This window comes from Brachycentrus maculatus, unplaced genomic scaffold (assembly GCF_059751285.1).
Source record: "Brachycentrus maculatus isolate JH-2025_06_01 unplaced genomic scaffold, ASM5975128v1 h1tg000309l, whole genome shotgun sequence".
NCBI classification, from domain to species: Eukaryota; Metazoa; Arthropoda; class Insecta; order Trichoptera; family Brachycentridae; genus Brachycentrus; species Brachycentrus maculatus.
The window spans coordinates 66,660-81,598 of NW_028281059.1; positions in this window are offsets into that span (position 1 = coordinate 66,660).

Genomic DNA, 14,939 nt, shown 5'->3' on the forward strand with positions numbered 1-14,939 from the left:
CAATCGTTTGATTTACGCTTTGCGGGGGAAACTTATTCTTTTCGACCGAACCGATTCATATTCGAGGCGGTTCAACTTTTAATTTGATTTAAACGTTTTGTCTTAATTTAATGCAAATTCCGGAAATGGCTCGGAAACTTTTTTCCATCAATTAAACCATTTTACATTGTCTCTCTGAATTTATTCTCTACTTTGGTTGATGAGCGCAGATTAATGAAAATTCATTGTATTTTTATTACATTACCGTAAAGTTTCCACATTACTGCTATTCGCGAAAAGAAGAAGAAAAATAGAGGGGGAGAAAAAAGAATGGCAGCAATTGCTAAGGGTTTCACTATTGCATACTCCTTCAATTTTTTCAAAGATGTCACTCGTTTTTGACACATTTTTCTTCCTGAGAATAGTCCTACTACACGTCTGGTCGGGTTCTGACAAGGCACCTTCCCACTCATGTCTGCCGGTAACCTAAAAATCTGTAAATTTGATCATAGACAAAGTGTTCGCCTCCCTAGGCACTTGGCACTGGTGAAGTCACGACCACCTTGCACCGGTGAATTGTGGAACTAGATTTCTCCTTTTTTCCCTCTTTGATTCTTTGTCGCGCTTTGAATTTGAATTATGTCCCCAGACACCCCTCCGAGTACTAGAGGCCACTTACCCGCCTAATTCCCTGCCACCCTGGTACCTTAGTACTTTTTTTTTTAAAATACGGTATGAATAATGGCGAGCATCAAAACTCTGAAAAGTGATCTAATTACTTTTTACATAAGATAAAATTAAATTTAATAAATTACGTAGTAAAAATTGCTAAAATAAAACCAGAGGTTTCAAAATGGTGGTACGCGCAAAAAAATATCAGGTTCCCAGGGAAATGTTTACACTATTTAAAAGTTTTGAGCTGCAACAAGTCAAACGTTGCTTTGCTCTACACGCAAAGTAGATACAACCTGCTTATTTAAAACGCGATGAATATTCTATTATAGTTGAAATCCGTAATTTATTTATTCGAAAATACCTGTTCATCTGTCATAGCAATCAAAACACTGTAACGATTTTGTTCTGAGATAAATACAACTGTACAGTAAATGACGTGGGTCGTTTGTGAACGAATGATGGAGAAGCTAAAAAATATCGCTTGTTTTTATAAAGGAAAAAGTAAAGTTTCATATTATATATCTCGTGGTTAGGACATGTGATAAAGTTGGTTACACCTTTACACAAGATATGTAAAACACTAAAAGATTAATACAAATAAGTTTTAAGTTTTGAACTGACATTTTTTTAACATAATAAAATGACAACGAAACAGTTTTTTCCACATATATACTTGGAAAAAACTATGTGGTTGTTATTTATGAAATAGTTTAAATTAATCATCATTAAATTATTTTTGAATGAAAATTTCAAATAATGATCCCGAGAATTCAAATTATGAGTTTACAAATTTCACAAAAATAAGTTTTCTAATTGCTGCTTTAGAACGATTTATAAAAAGTGGCTTGTAATTGTAATCATTTAGGGTAATACTTTGGGAAAACATTGATTATACCGTCTCAAAATATGGACCCAAAATGGTTTTCAAAAAATGGTTCATTTCAACAATTTTTTATTCTTCTCGTCTTATCGGCTTCTGCCAAATTAGTGAATTTTGTTGAAAAAATGCTCATTTCGAAATTGCAAGTTTTACAAATATTAATGCAAACTGATTCATTGGTATTGACTTGATAAAAATAAAACAAATATTTTCATTAGTCTGGCAATTCCTATCTGACTGCTGCTTCCGTTGAACTGTGATGAGAACGGGTAGTGTCGCTTTACTTTTCCGAGAAATCGCGCTTTAATATATAGTGAAAAGGGAAACATTGCAGCCTGTAAGTAATTGATGCAGTATTAAATAGAAGTACTTTTCACTACGCTGTCAACCAACGTAACTAGAAGCCTCGGTAACAAATTGATTATAAATATATATATATATATATATATATATATATATATATATATATATATATATATATATATATATATATATATATATATATATATATATATATATATATATATATATATATATATATATATATATATATATATATATATATATATATATACTAAATATTATGTACACATGTCTCTTTAATGTCATTTGTGAGACTATTTCTTGTTTTGTGTTACGAATGTCCTCGTCTAGTTTTGTTTGGGATGTTTTCTTATATGTTCAACTTTTTTACTACCCTTTCTTAACTTTCGTACTCAGTTTTTCTTTTATATTAGTTAGAGTGCCTGTATTCAAGGATGTTTTATTTTTTGAAAAGTTCTGCAATATTTTGATACCTAATATAGGTACTTATGTAAGAGTAATAGAAATAAACTTGGAATTAAACATCAAAATCCAAAGAAAGGTTATGATTATGTGTAATATACACATAATCAAAACCTTTCTTTGGATTCGTTTTGAAGGGTCAAAGTCCTTCACATCTTGATCATAATCAAACCTAGGGGCCAAGTAAAACTATTCGAAATTGAGTAATATGTGTAAATTATAGAATAAATTGTAATATTATAAAATAAATTATAGAATAGTATTGTAATTGTCCGCCTCCGTAGTGTAATGGTCAGCATGCTCGCCTACCGTTCCGGAGGTCCCGAGTTCGATTCCCAGGGGGGTTTAGTAAATATAAGTGATTTTTTCACTCTAATATTTATTCAATATTACACTGGACTGGTACCTGAAGTGGAGGGCTGATCACCTTTCCTTCATGTGTAATCGATCGAGATAACACTGCGTTTATATGAAGCAGTGCCCTATGCACCATCGGGGTGCGGAAAGGGATTATTATTATTATTGTAATTACTTGAGTAGAATAGTATTGTAATTGTAGAGTAATTGTTGTATTATAGAATAAAAGGATATAATTGTTTTAAGAACAATTATAAACATTTTTTTGTTGCAAAGACTCACCGAGCCACCTTGTGTGTCTTGTCGGTGAAGTTCTTATTACATTTTTTTTATCTATTTTAATTCAATAAACACATAAAAAAGAGAGAAAAAATTAAGAATATTAACCATTTTACAATTTTCATCAAATAAACTCTTGATCATTTACCCATTTCTTTATTTTGCCTTTGTTCCATATTTTAATTTGAACTCTTACCTCCATCGGCAACAAATAAAACATAATCATGTACAACTATTCTAAATTTGAGCAATATGGTTATCATGTGTGAAGTATGCCTGTCACTTGAGGCATATATGGTAGGTACGTAAAATGTAAAAATAACTCCTTAGTTGAGAAACCCAGATTTTTGAACGAGGATTTGGATCCACCCAAATACGTTGTGAATATGTAGTACTTTTTTTTCGTAAAAGGTAATTTTGTAAATAATTTCAGTAAGTTGTTTTTCATAAAGTGGTTATTACATTACGGTCTGTTAACATTATATAATCATTGGGTAATTACATAAATCTAATTCAATATATTTTTCTCAACAAGCAACATCAAAGGATCACTACGGATAATAATTTGGTTTGGAATATTTTTAAGGAAAGTTATTGAACCGTCATAATCGTATTAAAATATCTACAACTAAACGAAATAAGCATACCCTATTTATTTTTGGGTTTCAAAACGTTATACTTTCATTCACATTTCTTTTACCACGAATTCCTCGTTTAATAAAGATCTTTGTAATTTAATTTATCAAAAAAAATACAAAACAAATATTAAACTGTAAATTAAATTTTCTTTCGTTTTAAATTTTTTTGATTCTATAAATATTAATAGCTTCACAGATGAAGAATTGAAGAATGAAGAAGTTTTTTTTAGAATTTAAGTAGATTAATGAAATTTTATTTACGGTATGAATATTATTTTTGGGATCTTTGATGTTAAAAAAATTATTAATTTAAGTTAAAAACATGTTTGAAATAAATTACCTTTTCATATTTAAAATGAAATATTTGGGGGGGGGGGTAGTAATTTTTATTATTTGACCAGGGATTTGTACTAATTGAATTATTATTTTTTTGGTATTAAGATTAAAATGAAAACATTACTGAATATTTTATTGAAAAACAATTCAAGACAAATGCATGTACATTTTAGAAAACCGAAAAAGATTGATCATTAAAAATTAAAAATATATAAATATATTAAAACCAAATAAGATTAGTATTTAAATCTGATGTTTAGAGTCTACAAATTTGTATTTTATTATTGAAAGACGAAAAAATGTGACTTTTGATTCGCCTCGTTAAGGCATTTTCAAACTACTGCTAAAATATAAATGAACAAATAAGAAGCTAAATAATGTGAGATCAAAAAGATAACTTTTCATTTTTGAATACACAGGTGAAATGTTAGGTTTATTGGAAAGAGTTTTATAATGCATTATATTTTGATCTTTTAAGTGATTAATTGATGATAAAAGATAAGTTTATAAAAGTATAATACTGTCTAAGGAAGTGTTGTACCGATAATAAAAATAAGGCATTACATAATTTACAAGATATTTTTCAATTTCTACACAATTTTTATGATATACATAGAAGTGGGGCATAAACAAATATTTATATATTGATAAACCTAAAATGCGATCCTTTTTTATTCGTCTATAAATAACTTAAACGTTTTTTCATAGCAACTAAATCTTTGTAAAACATCAAAAAAATATTAAAAAATAGCAAGTATTTTATATTATTGTTTATACAATATCGTCTTTACAGGCATGCTAATAAATTATAATTTATTATCGTTACAAATCACGTTACTTCAAATTGAATTATTAAATAACTAAATACGGATTGCTGAACATATACCAACATTTAATATAAATAAGAAAACACGTAGAAGTTCATTGAGTATCATTACCGAGAAATATTTATATTATATTAACGAATTTTGGTAACGTTAATGACGGAAGTAGGCAAAATTCTCGTTCACGATATCACGCCCAGTCGTTTAGCGAAACTGCTCCTTAGCGGCCGTTATCGTAAGTCGTGTAACGACACATTTATTCCACACAATTCTATGTTTAGAAATTTATAGATTCTACTTCGTGTTCATTGTTTTTATGAATTACTTTCAACACTTAATGTCACTTTTTAGCTACTAAATCTGTAGGTCTATAATGTGTTGTATTATTTTTTACTTGAATGTATTTTCTTTTCATTTATGACAAAACAAACCATTTTCTTTACGGCTATTATTAATTATTTTATGGCCTATTTAAGCAAGGAAAAAAATTAAAGGGTTATTCAAATCGTTTTGAGGAAAATTAAAACTAAAATTAAGTTAATTAAATACACATTTTTCTAAATACTTATATATTGAGGCTTAAGCCTCAGGAGGCTTGTTTTAAAATTGTAAAAGTATTGAACGGAAACAAAGCAATTTTTATATGAAGGTAATTTTTAACATCTTTACATTAATAATTGAAATCTTTCATCGGTAGGCTCGTGATTCAACATCCATACCACTTAATTATTCCAATAATCCAACATGTTGTAGTTCTAGGAACATTCAATATCTAAGCATCCCAATAAATGTGATTTGAAGTAAACATCTATGGAGATTTTTATGAAATAAATAGCAGAATGATATACTTATGTGAATTAATTTGTATGTGAATTGATGATTGAATATTGACTGTATGTAAATATATATATGGTACCTTAACTTAAGTGGTGGCTGTTAAATTCGCCACGTACGTGATGCTGTGTAATAATGATATAAAAAAATATTTACATTGATGAAAATTGTACAACACCATACATGAAAACATATAAAAAATGGGTCAAAAATAATGATTTTGTCTTTACTTTATATGATAGTAACAATACAAACAATGCAATTTATTTTTACTATCTAAAAAACATAGTAACCGTTTATAACCATAATCTTTGTAACAGATATTGAGAATAAAAATATCATTTCAATAATTATTCTGAAATTTGTGTGTTATAATATGTATAGAAACGACCTCAGAAGGATATAAATCCTATTTTATGGGTACTATCTACATCCTAAGCCATTTATAGCCGCCATGAAATTGAATCACAGGAAATTATTATCCATGGGATATGATATAACTATATTGTGCATAAGACGTATCCTGTGATACAAATATGTTATGGGAGATCTCTGTTATATCAAGAATATTACAATCTAGGGGCTGTTTACTAAAGGTAGATTTAATGAATACTCGTATGGTAGAATACAAGATTCTACCTAATAAATATGTATCTAAGAAAGATCTCTAATAATAACAATTAATATTCCTAATACAAAATAGTATCTTAAACATCGGCAAATAATGTTGTGTTTGGTCAGTACTTCTATACGGAGTTGAATTGTGGACCCTCAATATCAGAACTATAAACTGGTTAGAGGCAGTCGAAATGTGGCTACATCATAAAATGCTTCCTATTCCACGAACCGATATGATCAACAACGTAAATAGGCTTTAAAGAACAAAAGTAAAAAGATAGTTGCCGCATGATATCAAAGCCCGGAAGGTGTCTTATCTGGGGTATGGGCTTAGAAAAGCGAAGCACGAGCTAATCATAAAAGGGAAAAGCAGAAGACAGATCTCCTGATTCCAGAATGTACGAGATTGGATAGAGATCAGAACTGATGCACTGTATAGAGCTGTATAGAGCTGCCTAAGCCACGGACAATTGCTCTCAAGTGATCAAGTAAATTTCAGGGAGACCAGACATGACACGCACAAAAGAAGAAAATTTTAAAATAACAAAGATCCCCTGTAAAGATTGGTCTTAATAAAGACCAAGAAGCATTTGAGAATGTACTCAAATGCTTACTTCACGTTCTCAACTTTATCTGCCCAGAATGGTACACATGGCATTCAGTTGCATCGACTCAGTTTTATCTGGGACGTAAAAACACGAAAGTAAGGTGATTATAATATTCTATATATTTTGAAACAGATATTTTACTCCCATATTACAAATTCAGCCTTTATTTCATATTTTAATTTTAATATTTGTCCTATCCGGCAAAAACGGCTAGACTGGACGTTGACTCTTTGACAACGGATGACACGAAGTAATATCTCTGACATTTCCAATTATCACTGGGCGGGCCTGAAACAGAAGCGGTTGTTGTGATGAGTTTCGGAGAGACGAGCATAGCATTACACACACACCCAGAAAGCCCCTACACCCTTGGCACAGTAGTCGACAAGCCTCCCTTGTGATACGATGCAATGAAATTCATTAATAACCTAATTTCAGGTAAATTGCACTAGACACTTTGTGTAATTAACGTTTATTAAAATTTTGCTAACTTTCAGAGCGGTTTGTGGAATTTCGCTTTGATTTTCGGTTGTATTAAAGTTTGTGTGGAAAATTTTATCAGAGAAATTTAAAAAAAGAATGAAAATAAGAAGAAAAAAATTGCACATAATTTTTTGTTGTTGTTCAAAACATATTTTCATACATATTACGATAATTTTTTGTAAAAAAAAGATCGTACAAATTCATAACCGATTTACTATGCATAATTTCTTAACAGAATTCATAAAAGTCTTGAAACAAATCGGAACATACAGATATTTAATTTGTTTTGTTGTTTTTTTCATGCACTTTTTTTCAAATTCAAAACATTCACTTTCTTATCCAATTAATTCGAGTAAAATAATAAACAATTATTTTGAAATACTGTTTTTAATCGTTCAATTTCACGAATAAATACTACGATTTCACGGTAGGTATATTAATGAAATTAAAAATAAGTTTTTACTTAATTGAGATTTTTATAATATTTCCACTCGGGGAGAAAATATTTGTCTCGATTTTTCCGTGTAATATATTTTTAAGAAGTGATTTTAAAAGTTAGATGGAATTTAGTTATTTTAATTAAATTGCAAAACAAAATTCATTACAGAGTTTAAAGCAAAAAAGCTTTCAGTATCTGGTACGTACTTTATCACATCGCTTTACGTTTTCATAGCGTAGCATTATTTTTATATTCCTTTCACGTGAGTTCATTAGGAAACTTTTTTAGACCACATAACGAAAATAATTGGCAAAGTTTTGAGCGTTTTAACAGAGTCGAGATTTGCTAGTCGCGGCTGAATAAATGATTGGATTATGGTATATGATGGGAACTGGGAATTACAAACGGGATTTAGAACACAACACATCATATTTTTTAAGATTCGTGTGTTTATTTTTAATTTGCTAGTTTAATACTGTTGAGTCAAATTGGTACTAAAAAATATTTATCCCAAAATTTACAGTTAAACCCAATAAAAATAAAAAATTTAATTTTCAGTAAATCTAAGGGTTTTATGTAAGCTATTTTTTTTAAAGTAACTTTAAATATCCACATAAACTAAAAAAGTTTCTTTAACTAAAAATTTGTCAGCTTAAACTTGCCATAACAACTATTTCAATGACATATTTCTTATAAAATGACATTTCACTCTTTCAAAATTATATTACAAAAAAAAACAAATACCGCATTTGTTCCGTTTACTGTTAAAATATTCATGGGAAAATGTTTATATATTTTTATATTTATTTTCAAAGGTTTGATCAAACGAGTATTTAAAATGGATTTTAGTAAAGAAGGTAACAAAAAGTTCAATTCTTGTATTAAAATTTACATTTGTATACCTGATGAATTCTGACATAAAAATCATTGCCGAAATATGCACGTGATTTCGAACAAAACATTATTTTAACTTAAACGTTACGTTTCAATTTGGAAATTCAAAAGCACGATATGAAGAAGCTTTTATTTTACGCGAATTAATTATCTACGTTTACAATTCAAATTATAAATCGTAAACGAATATTACCTTGTATTTAATTGTGTATACAATGTTTTTTTAAACAAATCATAAACCATACACAAATGATTTTCAATGTTATTTTACCAAATTAATTTGTTGATTTTCGAATAGAATGAATAGTTCCATTTCTATTAAATTAATTCTCTCATTTTCATTTAAAATAAATTGAACAAGATTTTAAAGTATTAAAACTTTCAAACACCTAATAATTAATTATTTTTTCCAAATTTTACATTATATGGAATCCTATTTATCAAGCCTCTTTCCCACTAACGAGAAAACGCGAAGAAATTTCACGTAAACTTTTTAATCATCAAATGCTGTAAATAACTTATATTACGTAAAATAATTATTACTCGCATAGGGTTTACAAATTCCAACATAACATTCACCGCAAGTGTTTTTTATATTCATTGTATAAAAATAATAAGAAAATAATGTTATCAATTTATTAACTTATTGTTAAAGTTAGCATATTACTATTACAAAAATAAGATTTTTCTTTTTAAAATACACGAAATATAGTACATGTTTACATATTTTGACATGTCAACATAAATCAAGAATAATATGCAATTTTGGGTACTTACAGGGCTTATGACCTGTCATAGGCTAGTTAAGTGATCAATTTTATTTTTCTTCATCTATTTCATCTCAATGAAAAAAGTTATAAAAATATTTTCAGGAAACCCAGATTGATGAACACGTATATGGACACAGCCCCTCATACTGGAAGTCCTGAAGAGGATAAATATCTATATGGCTGGACCATGTCCTTAGAATGCCACTGAAAGTATTAACCCCTCGTGTCTTTTCTTCCTATCCCGAGGATTCCAGCGCCCCGGAAGACCACTGACGACCATTCATCGACTATACTCAGCGGAATGCCGGACTGACCTGGGAGGAAGCTAAGGAGATGGCGCGCGACAGAGTGACTTGGAGATGTCCCGTGTTAACCATATGCTCTACCTAGTGAGTGAACATGGGCAAAGAAGGAAATTGAAATTGAAAGAAAACACCCAAAATCATGTGAATTATTGTATTTAATATTTTCTTTTTTTTTAAGAGAAATATTTGTAATAGATTTATATTATCCACTGACACTTGGTGACGTGATGGAATTGCATTTTTAATTTATTATTAGATTAAAACCAATATTTTTAGCTTTTCCACTTTTTTATTTGACCAGCGACCGGGTTTCGTCGTTACCGACATCACCAGTCTGATGATGTCGGTAACGACGAAACCCGGTCGCTGGTCAAATAAAAAAGTGGAAAAGCTAAAAATATTGGTTTTAATCTAATAATAAATTAGAAATATTTGTGTTTTTATTATTTACAAAAAAATACTTCAATTTCATACTACTTTTGTGAGCCCAAGGGGCCCATTATTTGAAATACTTATCGAATTGTGGCAGAAAGGGTTCATACCATGAAAATCTGACTCAAGAGTCCGCGACACTAACCACGGGACCATACCGGAAACCATTCATTTTATAAGCAGAAAATCTGTAGCGTTTCTTGTAATAGTACTTGATCTTGAGAGAAATTCCAAGAAAACCTTCTGGAGTTTTCTCGCTAATGTAAACGTGGTCTTATACTCTGTCTCTCTCGATTACGTAATTTAAATTTAACGGCATCTTATCATTCAAAATGTATTATGTTAATATATATCTCCTTTACAAACAGCCTGAAATAGAGCCTTCTGTGTACTCCGCCTCCGCAGTAGCGAGTTCAAAAGGTTACTTCTGGCTCACACATGTTAAACAATACACCCCCCACCACTCAACCCTTGCCATCTTGGCTAGATCAAAGGATTGCTTCTGAATGGGGATGATGGTAGCTTCCTCTGTTGTTTTAATTGCTTAATCGAAATTCAATATTATAGATCCTTAGCCCTCCCAAACCACGTTAGTTGTTTGACCAGCTTAGACACATTTTGATATTGTATTTCAGTATATTAATTAATAGTAAAAAAAATATGCCAAACCATTTGAAAAAAACCTTATTTAACAACTTTTATTAGTCAAAAAGAGTAAATTTTTAAAGTAGAATAATAATTTGAATTCTATTTATCTTTAGTGCTCGTTTATAAATTTCCATAGTTTATTATAGATTTTCCAATATCACACTTTTACATATCATACTTTTTTTAAGTCATTTGCAGCTCATATACTATTTTTAAAATAGTAAAAAGTAGTATAAAAATTGAAAAATTAATATACGTACACATAAATTAAAATTAAAAGTAAGAAATAATCAAGGTAAATATATACAATTATAAATATATACAATTACAAATATATACAATAGAATACGACAGTTGATATTGCAAAAAAATAAACCCTACAATTTGAAAATTAATTTTCGCAGTATTTCAATAATTAATACCAATTTAAGTAAACTTAAATTAGCTAAAAATATTACGTTTCGAATATAAAATAAAACTGTGGATTTATTGTGCCTTTACTCATTTATGAGTAATTTTAGAATCATTTAAATAATAGATTTTTGAATATCAGAATTGAAGTGATACAGGTATAATTTTTATTTTACAAGTATTTTTTTACAATAGTTTAATTACATAAAATAAAAAGTATTACGTTTGTATTAATTACATAAAATAAAAAAAATAAATTTAAAAGGATGTATATATTTGTTTAAATATAATCTGAATAATATTATAGCACTTTAAAATTACTAATGATGTAATTAACTTCGTTGAAAGTTTTACAAAATAAGTGATTTAAACTTACACAACTATTCAAAGGGAGAGCTTTAGGGCTTCATGTATTTTTTGCCTCCGCCTTTTATGTCTGCGCTTCGTAAAAATTGTTAAAAAGATAGGCACTTTTACAAAATTAATTTCATTAGGCAAAATAACCCCTTGATAGGTAGAATAACCCCGTTCTATGGTGGCTGAGATTAAATAAACTTAGTTTAATTTACAGCTAAATTTGGGTTTTAAATTATCACTTTTAGTTTTGGTATAGCAGTCCTTCCATCGGCAGGTGATATAAAACTTTGGTTGACATTTTAACAAAGGTGAAGAAGAATATATATAATTCTAGGTAATTACAGGGCTTATAACCTGTCATTAGGCTGGTCAAAGTGATCACTACACAAATTTCGGATGTTGTTTTGCACCTTTACTTAAACCATCCTATGACAGGTCGTATGCCATATAAATACTCGGATTTTCTTTTTCTTTCTCATTTCTGTTAAGATTTCAATATAAATATGACACACTTAAAATATACTGTGAATAAAAAATTTAAATCAATTGTCGATGGTAGTGCTAGTTTTCCGAAACTAATAGTGTAAATTTTAATGAAACACTCTTCCTATCATTCATCGTTCAATTTGTGTAATACCACTACTTCGTGATAACCGATTTCGGAATCACTTTTTTATCATCTGGTCAAATGAAGACTTCTCTTAAGTCTACATTAGACCTGATGATGTAGTGATTATACCGAAACCAGTAGTCATGAAGTTGTGTTTGTAAGTGATATTACACAAAGCGAATGATGAATGATAAGGAGAGTGTTTTGTTACAATACCTCAAAGTAAGCATGCTTTTAATGGAAAATATATATTTTTTAAATCAGAATTTAATTAATAAAACACTGGATTTTTACCACTTGAGTGGTAGGAATAAGTATTTTTATATACAATTTAAATAACATAAATAATAAATTATACCCGAGTATTTTTTCCTTACAGAAATGTTCACAATCAACTTTTTCAACGATTTCATGAATACATATATGTATATATCGAATGATGTCGCCGTTATGGCTTCACAAGTTCATATATTATAATCGGAAGTGTCAGTCTCAGAAGCACATATATTATCAAACCCCATCATAGTACGCAAGTACGAGAGATAAGAATCGTCGTCTACTGGGAACCTTTTTCCTGGAGGCGGCATTTTGTCTGCGTGTTCGTTTCTTGGGAAATATCTTGAAGAATATAAGACAGTAACAAGTCTATCGTCTGAGGGAGTCGATAATCTAACATGTGTGAGGAAATCCTCGCTCTCTCTCGCTTCTCGTCCAATATTTTCCGACCCCTAAGCCTCGACTATCAGGCGCTAAGGTTGAAATTGAAATTTTGTATGACGCTGCGAATTCAACGTGGAAAAGCATTGATTTCTTGCCAAACGATTCGCGGTGAGAAAATTGAATGATGGAAAACAAATTGAAAAGGGAAATTTATTTTGATTAAAATTTCAAGAATGGGTCTTGTCACTTTGAGTTGAACCACGCTTACTGATAAGATTTGTTTCGACATACTTTCACTTACAGTTTTGATTGTTTATATTATTTATTTATTATTTCATTGTGTATCCTATTCTTTTTATCCTTAAGGGGATACAACGCAACGCGAATCATTCACCGGCCAACCACCGTAAAGGTTACACGTTTCTCCACGCCTAATTATTTTAAAGAGTGTTTGTTCATTGTTTTTTAGACTACATAAAGAAAAGAAAAATCTCAAAAAAACTCCTAATCTTTGAATGACTTTTTTCACCTAGGCTTCTTGCCATTACTATTTTAACTCTTGTTTTTAATATTAAATAAGTCTTTAAGGATTTGTGATGAATTCAGTATTGAGTAAAAAGAATTTAAGTAAAAAGGATTTAAATATCGTTGATACACGATAAATACAATTTTTGTAAAAATTTAAGGAAAACGAATTTAAATATCATAGATACACAATAAAATACAATATTGGTAGAATTTAAGGAAAAAGATTTTAAATATCGTAGATACACGATAAAATACAATGTTGATATGAATTTAAGAAAAAATAATTTAAATATCGTAGATACACGATAAAATACAATATTGGTTAGAATTTAAGGAAAAGGAATTTAAGTAACACGATAAAATACAATATTGGTAAGAATTTAAGGAAAAAGAATTTAAATATCGTAAATACACCATAAAATACAATATTGGTAAGTACGCACAATTTTTATTAACATAAAAAAATCTCTAGGTTTAGTCAGCATTTCAGAAAAAACGACCTGACGCCATCGAAATAAACTGTTATTTTTGGCAAAATCACCTCTTATTGAAATACAAACATTTTTTAAAGGAAGAGAATTTAAATATTCCATTAAAATGATTTAGCATTTTATTCAAAGTTGGCAAAGTTTACAGACTCGCCATGAATATGCAAAAATACAAGCTCGTTTACTGTGTTGTCGCGAGGAATTACTCTGATAACTAGAGAAAGCTCTAATTGAAAAACTAAAAGACATTTCCAATTTGAACACCTGAAAAATACGACTTTTAGGTACCTATTAAAATGATAAACATGTGTACAAATTTGAAAAATATCACATGGTGCCTTGATATATATTTTTTAAGTAATATACAATTCCATATTTAAAAAAAAATCTTATCTGCACCCAATGATGCATAGGGCACTGCATCGTAGCGACACAGTGTTATCTTGATCGTTAATTGCATGAAAGCAAGGTAATCACCCCTGCGCTGCTTGTACCAGTCCAGGATGATATTAAATAAATATGAGAGTCTAAAATCACACAATTTGTATATTACTAAAATAAATATTCAAAGTATAAAATATAGGTACATACAAAAGGTAGGCGGTAAAGTAAGCTAGGTACTGCTTAGTAAGGTAGGGTAGGTACCGGTTGCGTTTTTATGTTACGCGGGTAAGCTAGGATAGACACTGCTTTTCTGCCTATATGGAATGCAAGTTCCTGTAAACAAACATCCCTGTCCCGTTTTAAATCAGTTTTCTTTTTTTTTCATGCTCAAGGAGTTACTTGCTTAGAATATTTTTTATTAGCAAATAATTCCAAAAAGTGATCGTAGTATTCACAAGAAAATTACTACCATTCTTTATTATCAATAATATATTATAATAAATAAAATCCCTAATATAAGGAAGCGAAGCATGAAGTTGGCAAAAGAAGTAAGAAATTAGACAGAATGCAGCCGAAATCTCAAAATCTCGATCCCTCAGACGAATGCGGCTAAAGGAAATGTGATGTATTTCTAAAGGTAAAATGAGGAAAGATCGCAAAGTTGAGATAATTATGAAAGGTGTGTTGAGATGAATGACACGTGAAACGAATGTGAG